Below are 11,539 nucleotides of genomic sequence, written 5' to 3'. Positions count from 1 at the left end.
TGGGTGGGTGGATGGGTGGATGAGGATGGGTGGATGGATGGATGTGTGGGTGGAAGGAGAGCGAATGATAGACATGGATGATCTTCATTTGGTAACTACTGTGGTGGATGATGAAGGCTGAAGTCATCAAAGGATATAAGGGTAGTGGGTGGAGATTTGGTGAAGGACAGAGTATTGGTACTGTCTTGCAGTTTCTCCTCACCACACAGTTATCAAATTCAAAGCAAAACATGGTGAGTGTGTGATGTGGAAACCTGGCAGGCACCAACTTGACCCAGTGGCAGGATGAGTTGTTAGAGAGAGCTCCGTCATGCCTGTGAGAAGCAGTGTCTTTGCATAGCATTCTTGACAAGAGTGAATGGCCTGAGAGTAGACATGCAAACACAGGTTGGAAACCATCCAACAAAATGATGCCCTGCACTTTTTAACATTGTCACCAGACATGTGACACATTCCTGTAATCCAGCACTTGCATGGCAGAGGCAGGAGGGTCACTAAAAGAATGAGGTCAGCTTGGGGCAACATGGCAAGTTTTAGATTAGTCAGAACGGCATAGTAAGACCCTGACTCAGAAAGACAAAAAGAAACATGACTGTCAGGGTGATGGTGATAGGGAAAGACTGAAGATCTGTCTCAGATTGAAGGGAACTAACGAGGCATGACAGCTAAATGCAACTGGCAACCCTGACGTGGATCCTGAACCAGAAAGGCGGATGGAGCATTGCTGGGAAAGCTGAAGGCATTTGCATGTGGTCCAAGAATTGGATGACACTGTTAAATTGATTTTGATTTCCTAATTTGGAGTGTTGAATAGAGATAATGAGAAGAAGGTGTTTTTTGGAGGAAATAAAAACTGGATTATTTAGGGCAGTGGTTCTCAACCTATGGGTTTTACCCCTTGGGTAGTTGAGCAGCCTTTTCACAGGGGTCGAATATCAGATAGCCTGCACATGAGATGTTTACATTACAATTCATACCAGTAGCAAAATTACAGTTATGAAGTAGTAATGAAGAGAAATGTGTCTCTGGAGATAACAGTGCTTGCTCTGGCACTACCTTAAGACATAGCCCAGCTTCCAGCTCTCAGAATTTGATGCACCAGTTGATAGCACATTGGTAGCTTGAAAGCAATCATGGGAAAAGGGCACCATGGAAACGGCCAAATGCTAGACCAGGTGACTGTGGGGGTGTGTATTTTTGTTGTTGTTGTTTTGAAAGTTGGCTAAATAATCTCACTAGCATGCCACTGAACATCAATGTCTCCCATCCAATGCTCTGACATCTATCTAGAGCAGTGGTTCTCATCCTGTGGGTCACTACCCCTTTGGGGTCATATATCAGATATTTACCCTGATTATGATTCCAGGGAGGCCAAGGTGGCTCCCTTTGCACAGCCATGCTCAGCAGCTTCTAGAAGGCGCGTTCTTCCCCTCTCCCAGCAGATCAGATATTATGATTCCTAACAGTAACAAAATTACAGATATGAAGTAGCAACAAAATAATGATGGTTGGGGGTCACCACAGCATGAAGAACTGTATTAAAGGGTCACAGCATTAGGAAGATTGAGAACCAGTGATCTAGAGAGTAGGCCAAGAACGGAAAGCCTAGAGTGATCTAACAAGACGAGCCTGGTAGAGACTCACACTCTTCGACCAGATCTGTTCTTGAATAGTCTTGCAGCTGATTACAGTATGGCACTAAATTTACTTCGTATAGTTAGGATTATAATTCTGTATGCAAATAAGTACAGCCCATGTTCAAAGTCCCACCTCTAGGATGCTTTTTTTTCCCAAAAAAACCTTAATCATAGTATCCACATTGCACAGCACCATGGAGCCAACCACAGACATCAGGAGCCCCTGATGGTCTCCAAGAGGCAAGAAGCATCTCCAGAGTGGGTGGACAACTGCTTGTGCTCTCAGCCTTCCTTGGCACCAATAGCCTGGCACCTGTCCTTCTTCTTGTCCATCCTGTAACCACAGGTCTCTCCCCGGACTTGGATGACCCTGTAGAGATCACCTGCAAGGCTGGCCTTGGGTCACCCAAGTTTGAATTTGACCTCATAGACAGGTGACCAGCAGGGTTTGAGGAGGAATGGGAGTCTGCTCTCACCCTCCTCCCGTGTCTCCCAGTGAAGACTTTTGCTGTCCAGCTGGCTTAGACATGGGTCACCCTGAGTTCTCTTTGAGGAAAGTTCATCAAGAAAAATAGAATCAGAGAAACAGGTTTGAAAAAGCTCTTGCTCCGAACCCCTCCATAGCTCTGCAATCAAGGACCCTGGTGACCCAGCTAAAGGAGATGGCCTAAGTATAGCCCGAACAGTGTGGGTGCAAGGACCAGGCCATAGTAAATTCTAGGAACACTGGGATGTCTCTTAGCCCTTCTGCCCTCTTGTGACTTGACTTCTGTCTGTGCCTTAAGTTTCCCATATGTGAAATGGAGCTGATCATCCTCAAAACACCCCTGCAAGGTACTAATTACTGTCTGTAAAAGGCTTTGAGATCCTTGGATAGAATATAACAGGACTAATAGTGGATAATAACACTCTGTCCGTCCCCCAGCCCTTTCATCCACGGATCTCAAAGCCTTTTACAAACCTTAATTAATTCTCACAACACCCAAATGCAGGAGGCTGGTGGTCATTAGTTCCATTTTACTGGTGGGGAAACTGAGGGAAGCCGGGAGGCTGGCTTGAGGCCACACAATAAGCTGGTAGCTGATGAGGGTTAGAACTCACAGCCCCCGGCCCCTGGGTAGGGCTCAGACAACAGGACTTCCGTCCCGCCCAGCAGTCAGCATGGAGACTGGGGGACTGGGTGATGCTAGGGGAGCATGGCAAAGGCAGGCAGAACTCTGTGACATTGAGGCCAGCCTGGTCTACAGAGCGAGTTCCAGGACAGCCAGGGTTGACAACACAGAGAAACCCTGTCTTGAAAGCCCCCCCCCCCAAAAAAAAGACTCAGGGACGTAGACATTGGTCCACAAACTAGGGTTTGCTAGCCTGACCTGGCAGTTTGAGGAGAGAACTAACATTTATAGGATACCTAGTGTGTGCTGATCCCTAAGAGCCTAAGATTTAGTCATTCATTTATTTATTTTATTGGTCATTTGGTCTAAATCCCACCTGTGAAGATAGGCGTATGGTCCCATTTCACAGAGGAGCCTGGCTCATTGAAGATATTACCACTCAGACTCACTTGTTTCTGCCTTCATGGCCACTAGACATCCAGGCAATGGGAGGAGGCGTCATCAGCCATTATTTAAAAGATAGAGAAACTGAGGTACACAGAAGAGAACCAGTTTCCTTGATGATGGGACTGTGGCCAAGCCACTGTTCTTAAATGACCTCTTTCTCCCTTCCCCAGCCCCTGACTCCCTCCCAACCCCACGTGAGGTCAAGTGAGATCATGTCAGGAAGGGTTTTGAAGTGCCCAGAAGCAGTGTCTCTGGTCCTCCTTGGGGGGAAGATGAAGAGAGGAGCCTTGCCATGGGTTCCGTGCCATCTCATGGGGAAGTTCTCAGAATATTGGAAGCAACAGGGTCATCTAGGCACAGGAACATCATGGGCTTACCCGAAAGCTTTGGGGGGCAGCTTCCTGTGTCCTGCTTGTGGGCCTATCTAGGTCAGAGGGGTGAGTGAGTGGAGTGGCACCTCCCCCTGCCACCTGTCTTGCTGGCTGACTACTCCTTTGTCTGGGGCCCAGTTTTCCAAGAAGGTTGACATGGAAGACTTCTGAAGTCCCTGGAACGATCCTCAAGCCCTTAAAATAGAGCCACATACTGCAGTGGGTTGTGCAAACCATGACCCACCCCTACCCTACAAGAATCTGTCAGAAAGCAAATTCATTCTGGTGACAGCGATGGAACCTTAGGGACTGGGCAGGGTATGACAGACCTGGCTCTAGGCCCTGGCTATCTCTCTAGCAGACTGTGTGGTCTGGACAAGGCTCCTTGCCTCTATTTCCTTGTTAGTAAAAACTCTCATGGGGGGCTTTGGAATCCAAGGACAGAGGTGCAGAGGTGGCAAGATCAGCTTGTCCTGGCCAGGGTGACAGATGGGTGGAGTGCCCACTATGGGGTGGGGATCTTTTGGAGGGAAATACTTAAAGATCCATGAACAGTTTTTCTTACAGCTTGCTCAGTCTTGACTAAGATTTTAATGTTTGTGTAGGTAAATTCCATTATCATCTGTCAATCCCCCCTTCACACCTGCAAGAGAGCTGTACACAGATAAGGAAACTGAGGCTAGGAAGTAGGAATAATCTGTTCAAGGGGTCCCAAGCTCTAAGGGGCTAACCCAGGCTTCCAAAGCAAACATCCCCCTCAGATGTTTTCTAGAAAGTTCTGGGCTGCAGAATCTACTTTCAGGGATGCTGGGCTTTCTACACCTTCTTGAGGGCTCATGAGAGGTGTTCAAAATTCTTTGGGATGGGAACCTGTTCCCATAGGACTCTGGGGATGGTGAGGCCAGGGTGTGGCCTGCAGTGGGTGGGTGGTGGCTGTTGGTGGCTGGCTGGGCAGGGCAGGACAGGGTGGGGCAGGGCACTGGAGAGCAGGGTGACCAGGTCAGCCCGACCTGGAATAATTGAGCAGGGGCAAGCAAGGATGGTAGAGGCAGAGGTGGAGAGGTTCCTGGGTGCTTAAGAGCCCTCAGCAAGGGAGGCCAAGGTGGCTCCCTTTGCACAGCCATGCTCAGCAGCTTCTAGAAGGCGCGTTCTTCCCCTCTCCCAGCAGATCATCTCTGGAGAGCCTGCTCAGACCTGCCTTCCCCACAAAGCACGGTAGCAACTCCCTGGGGCGGAAAGTGTCTCTACTGAGAGCAAGACAGGAGTTTAATTAAGCCCTAAACACGCACAGTTGAGCCTGAAATTAGGGTGGTGAAGGGAGGGGGAGAAGGCAGCTGAGGACAGGGTGTGGGGGCTTCAGCTCAACCCTGCCCAGCTGAACAAAACAATCCCAAAAGCCTGGTTACAAAGCATTTCTGATCTAGAAAGAGTGTGGAGGGGTGCTGGGTTGCCTGCCCCTCTCAGCCAAGGAAGGGGCTGGTTACCAGGGTTCGAGAGGAATTGGAGAGTGGGAGACCAGAAGTCAAGAGGGGTCTCCTCCGAAAGAAAGCTTCCAAGGAAGCAGGGGCCTATGATTGACACTGGGCAGAAAGCGGGAGCCCTCCCCACCCTGGGGGGGGTGTGTGGAGGATGCCTGTGGCGGTAGGCTCTGGCTAATCCTGTCAGACTGCACACACAGGTGTGCCCAGGTTGGGACTCCTGCCCAGAGCATCCATCTTTCAGGTGGGCAAAGCTCATTCTGTGTCCCCAGGAGGAAGGGAACACCCAGCCAAGCTCTGGCTTCAGGGACAAAGTTACAAGACGCTTTGCCAACAGCTGCAGACATTTGGGTCATCTGTAGCCTTGAGAAATCTGATGGCTTTGCCCCTCTCTGTCCTGTCCTGAGGTCTCCCCAAGTTGTGGCTGAGACATTCAAACCACAGCCTCCTCCTTTGCCTGGTAATTGATCTTCCTCTGCCCTGCAACTTGGGTTTGGTCTTAATTTGCCAGGGACTAAAGGCAAGAAGAGACAGGCAGGCGGGCATGTTATCGCTTGTCTCTGGGCAGAGAGGCTGTCGTGACAGAACTCCTAGGTGCATGTTAAAGTGCATGTATGGAGCAAAGTTCTGGGGACAGGCTAGTTGTGTGTAGAGAAGTTATCTCTCGGCTGATTTCTGTCACTGAGGCAAAATCCCAGAACAAACCTGCAGTCCCAGCTATGGTGTGAAATTTAGCAATCCCTTGGTGTCAGCTAAGCAAGAGGCTGCTGTCCTGGTCTATCTCCTTACCCAGTGCTGAAGGCCACCTGCCTGCCAGGCCACTTAGTGGAGATAGCCCAATACCCTACAGGCCCAGAAGTGGCTTGTTCGTCCTTTAAGGGACTAATTTTGAAAGCGGCCAGCTTGCTCTTCCTGTCTTGTGTCTAGCACTCATGGCTTCCTCTTCCCAGGACACATAGGAAATCCTACAGCTTCCTCATTACTGCATCACCAGTGTCCTTAAGGAGTGCCGGCAGCATGCTGGTGTTGGGGGGACCGAGAACATCATACAGTGTAGCCTCTCTTTCGCCCTGTATACATCTCCCCTTGCCAGCACCCCTTGTCCAAAACCAAGAAGTGTGTTTCGTGGCTCTGGAAGCCACCTTTATCCACTGGCCCTAGTTTTGACCTTTAGAACACAGAGGGTCCTTTCCTTGTTTCTTAAGCTCTCAGAGTTGTTGCCAGAATCCTTTGGCTAGTAGCTGCAGCTGCCTCTTATTTTCACGCTGCATGTGTAACTGCCGTCTGTCCTGTCATCTGTCCTGGGTCTTATAGGGACACTAACCTTGAATGTAGGGTCCACTCAGACATGCACTTATTTATTTATTTATTTATTTATTTATTTATTTATTTATTCGAGACAGGGTTTCTCTGTGGCTTTGGAGGCTGCCCTGGAACTAGCTCTTGTAGACCAGGCTGGTCTCGAACTCACAGAAATCCACCTGCCTCTGCCTCCCGAGTGCTGGGATTAAAGGCGTGTGCCACCACTGCCCGGCTCATGCACTCATTTCAAGAACCTTTATATTGCATCTTCAGAGACTCGTTTTTCCATAAGGTAGTCACCTGCTCTGGGGACTTGACTGCGCACATATCTTGAGGAGGACTTCTATTTGACCTGGCACAGCACTCACTCATCAGTCAACCATGGTTTAGAAGCTCACTCTACTCAACTGCTGAGAGTTCTTGCTTAGGAGGAGCTGAAATGACTCTAACACAACAGGAACCTCCTGGCCTTTAGAACATGTGTGTGTAAGTAAATCAGTTCTCAATTCCCACATCCTCTCCTCCCAATCACAATGAAAAAACAAAATTGGGAAGAGGATGAGTCAGCTTCGTATTTTTTATGGTCTTTCCATATAACCCACGCTGGCCCCAAACTCTTAACCCTCCTACCTTGGTGTTCGGGGATTACAGACACACAGCGCCGTTCCCATTAGGCTTTTTTTTTTTTTTTCCTATTGGCACACCCACCCACCCATGAGGACCAGAGTACAATGTCAGGAATGGGCTCTCTCCTTCTACCACTCAGGTATTGCAGATGGAACTCAGGTTGTCCATTTTGGCGGCAGGTGCCTTTAAATGTTGAGCCATTTTGCTGCTCACCACCTTTGTCTATTATGTTGTTTTGTTTTGTTTTTCTTCTTTTTGTAAATCAGTTTTGATGTTACAGAAAGAGCACCACTCCTGGACTCCCTGGTGGCTCTATCCCTAGGATTCTCCTGCCTCAGTTTCCTTTCCATTACACCAGAGGGCAGTTGAGTGGCTGCTTTGTGGGATGTTTTTTAATCACACACCCTAGAGGTTGTCAAATCCCTCTGGAATATTTAAGGCCCTGAGAAGTTTTGAGTGAAGGAACTCTATTCACACTGAATTTTCTAAACTTACTAGAAGACAAAACAAAGCAAAACAAATAAAAAAAAAGAGTTCTTTTTATCAGCTACCATCTTCCTTTAGCACCAGGCAAAGCTTCCTCAACACGATAGGAAATGCCAACCTGAGAGAGTCCCAGGGGCCTTTTCGAACTTTCACAGTCAGATTGTATAGTTCATAGTCTTTCATTCTCTCCTCCAGCGTGGTCACCCTCAAGAATGAGACTCAAGAGTCTAGGGGTAAGAGATTCCTTATGAACAATTTGGGGTGAGCTACAGCCTCCTCTTATGGCTGAGATTTCTCCAACCTCTGCCTGCTTCTAAATTCCTTTGGAGAGAAGAAAGGGGAAGAAGGAACTGTTCCAGTGGTCCTTGTCCCCAGGGATCCAGACCTCCACCCAAGCCAGCAATGCTGCCTGCCCGCTCTCCTTCCTCAGACTACAGCCTCTGGGGTCTAAGCTCTCTGGAAGCTTTTAAAAGGCAACACTGAAGGACCTCACCTACATCCTGCTTTTTTTTTTTTTTTTCCTTTTCCTTTTTTTCTGGAGAAAAAAAATCTGAATAAATCTTCGAAGTTGGATCTTGTGAAATGGGAGCAGGAAAGATAGGAAAGACAGACGGAGGGAGGTGAGAGAAGGGCTTGTCCTGAGGGGAAGGGAAGAGGGCTGGGATGAGTCACATACACACAGGCTAGGTGGGGGTAGGGGCTCCAACCTGAGGCCACAGAGCGATCTGGAGACCATGAAATGAAAGCTGAACCAGGGAAGCAGTGTGACCCTAAAAGGTCAACGAATTTGTCACCTCTGACCCCATACACACACCTCTAAGTGAGATTACATCTGGAACACCTGGGCTCTTGCCCTCTGCTCTGTTTAGCCTGAGAGCAGCAATTTTGGAACACCCATGCCGTGCAATCTCTGCCAAAGCAAGGTTCACTTTCCTTCCTTCCTTCATTCATTCTTCCCTTCTTTCTTTATTTATTTGTGTTTTTTTTTTTGTGAGACAGTTTCACTATGTAGCCCTGGCTGTCCTGGAACTCACTCTGTAGACCAGGCTGGCCTCTTGAGCTCACAGAGATCCACCTGCCTCTGCCTCCCAAGTACTGGGATTAAAGGTGTGCGCGGCCACCACCAGGTTCACTTTGCTTTTAAATACAGCTTTGGCTTTGCTTGTTCAGGGCCTGCACATTGGGCACCATGTTAGTGACCCCCACAGTCAGCAGCGGTATAGAATCTGGCATAATATTTTGCCTAAGGCCCATACCATAACTTTCATTGTTAGTTTTCAGCTCTGCATCTGGTACTGTTGTAGCTCTTTCTAGGCGTGACCTGAATCTTTCTTACCCTCACTTGACCTGGAGGTGATGAAAGAGCCATTTAAGAAGGGTGAATCTGCTCTCAATTTGTCTGGAGAGACATCTTCTATCTTCTGGTCCAGGTGGTAGTCTTCCAGTTCCTTGGGTGGGGAATGTTTGCATTCTGTTAATGAAAAGAAATAAACGTGATAATAAATAAATGCCCCACCCAGTGCAGTAATCGCTGTCTCTAACAATAAGGCTCTGTGTTTTCTCTCGGCTGTGTTATGTTTATTGGCTGTAGGTGCTGTTCAAGGAGCCCCTTGGCACATTAACTGGGCACATCAACTGGGGGTGCCAGGCACACTTAGTGGGAGGCAGTCCAGCCGTTCTGTCTATGTACTTCCAGGTGTCCCATCCAGAGTTTGGGGGTGGGGGGGTAGGGGGGTGCAAGGGCCGTGAACTTGGAAACAGTGTCCTATACTTAGTGTCAAGAAACTGGTGTCTGCTGCTGCTCTGCCTCGGCCACTCTGGGTGACTAGAAGCAAGCCATTAGACACTTGTGAGAATTGAAGGCCAATTCTCCCCACCCTGGCACTGGCCTTCAGTTCTCATAATCGTTCAATAGTGTGTGAGGCCTTCTGGATGTGGCTCCTCCTGATCGTGCCCATGCTCATGGTGCCTGTGGGCAAAGGAAGGCTCAGTGGTTCAATAATCCCATGTCTTTCTTGGAAGATGACTTGGTACGTCTTCCAGCCTCTGATTCCCTCCCTGTTTTTTCCCGCTTCCTCTAGCTGTCCCGTGTATGAAATTTCCAAGTTTACAAGCTATTTTTAGAAATGTTACCCATTTGAGTTCCCCACAGCTTTATGAGATAGGCAGAGACAGAATGCAATACTGTGAGCATTATCACATGCCAAGTCCTTCCCAGACTGCTTTGCAACTCTTCCCCACAGTCACAGAGACCCTCTGGGGAGCATGTTGGAATATAAATAAATGGACAGAGAATGATCCCTTCAATAGAGATATGCACACATAACCCTCAGAGTGGCTCAAAGATCCTTTATTATGTGCTACTTATTTATGTTGAGGGCATGTGAGTTTGTGGGCATATGCTCAAATAGAGGTCAGAGGACAACCCATGGAAGCTGGTTTTCTCCTACCCACTTGGTAGGAATTGAACTCAGGTCATCAGGTTTGGTAGCTTTACTTGCTGAGCCATCTTGCCATTCCAATCTAAGATCTCTATGTTACTATCACTACACATCACAAGGGAGGGAGGCGAGGTGTGGAGAGATCCAGGAACGGCCAGGCTTACTTGCTATAGGGTAGCAGACTGGGATTCTAACCTACTGCTCTTTGACGGAATCACTAGGCTTTTCTACATCTTTAGGCAGACACAGGATCAGCACCCCTACACATACACACACAGGTGTGTGTTGGCTGTACAACAATGGAACAAGCATCAACATATGAAACAGGCAAGTGGCAGAGAGGAGAGCACACCCCAAGATTTTGTCCACAAGCCCAAGGCTGTCTCTAAAACCATCACAGCTATGTCAGAAGCAAAGCCAGTAGAGTCCTTCCCTCCCTCTGTCCCTCTCTTTCTTCCTCCCTTCTTTGCTTCCTTCTTTCCAGGGCTCTCCCCTCCCCTCTTAAGAGCTCATGTGTCCCCAACAGGAAATCACACGGTGTGCTATTGGTGCAGATAGCACAGCCTTGGTCCCCAGACACCTGGTGTGCCCCATGGGGGCAGTGAGAGTACCCAGTACTCTCCCCCCCCACAGCAGCTGGTCCACACCATGGCAAGAGGAAGTGTGTTGATTCTCAGAGGGAATTAGAAGGGATTCTGGCAGAACTTGGCTCCCTCCTAGGGTGGCATATGTGGGCTGCCTGGCAGAGTCTAATTAGGCCTTGCACCTTGCATCTGAACCTACCCTCAGACAATTGGAGGGGTCAGTGAACTTGGACTCAGAAGCCCCTTTGCTTTGAATCACTCTTGCCCTTCTGTTCTTTATCCTGCTGCAAGGGTGATTGGCTTTAATGTGGCCCATTATATGTGTCCCTTGTTCCATAAAAGGTCATTCTCAAAACTGTTTAGAAAATTTAGGATTAATGTGTATTCTAATTGTACCTTCTTCATACACTGGCCATGGAAGATTCCTGATTGCTTTAGCCTCTCAACCCGTATCTCTATGTGCGTTAGTAGTTTTGGGGTATATTTACTGAAGCATAAGCCATGCACAAGGCACACAAGTTCTGTGCATAGTGACATGTTTCACAACACACCTGTACACATCTTACCCAGTCAGGAAACAGGTGGACCCAAGCCAACACAGAGCCCTAAGGCTCCTCCATTTTGGCCCAGCCCTGATCACACATGGCCAGCCACATTCTGAAGTCTAACATCTAGATCGTAGATTCACTTTGTCTTTAGAACAGAATTTGTGGAATGGAATGATACGTAGTATTTTGTGTCTGGATTCTTTTGCTCAGCATTCTATTTGTTAATTGGCTATGGATCTATGTATAGTATAAGACATATACACACAGAATATGCATGCATAGAAGAACGTATAGAAATATTTTCCTTCCTTTTTAGCTGAAATATTTTAAAGCAAACTCAAAAGCAGGGGCCAGGAATGTGGCTCAGTGCTTAACATGCATAAAACTTGTTTTCTCCTTAGCACAAAAAAAACCCTCAAATCTTACGCCGGTCACCCCATGTTCTTCAGTATGTATCTCAAAATAATATTACTTTATATAATACAACCCATGTCATTGTCTTACCT

Source organism: Cricetulus griseus, chromosome 7 (assembly GCF_003668045.3).
Source record: "Cricetulus griseus strain 17A/GY chromosome 7, alternate assembly CriGri-PICRH-1.0, whole genome shotgun sequence".
In the NCBI taxonomy this organism is placed as follows: Eukaryota; Metazoa; Chordata; class Mammalia; order Rodentia; family Cricetidae; genus Cricetulus; species Cricetulus griseus.
The sequence above is the reverse complement of the archived record's forward strand: the minus strand, read 5'-3'. Positions refer to the sequence as shown.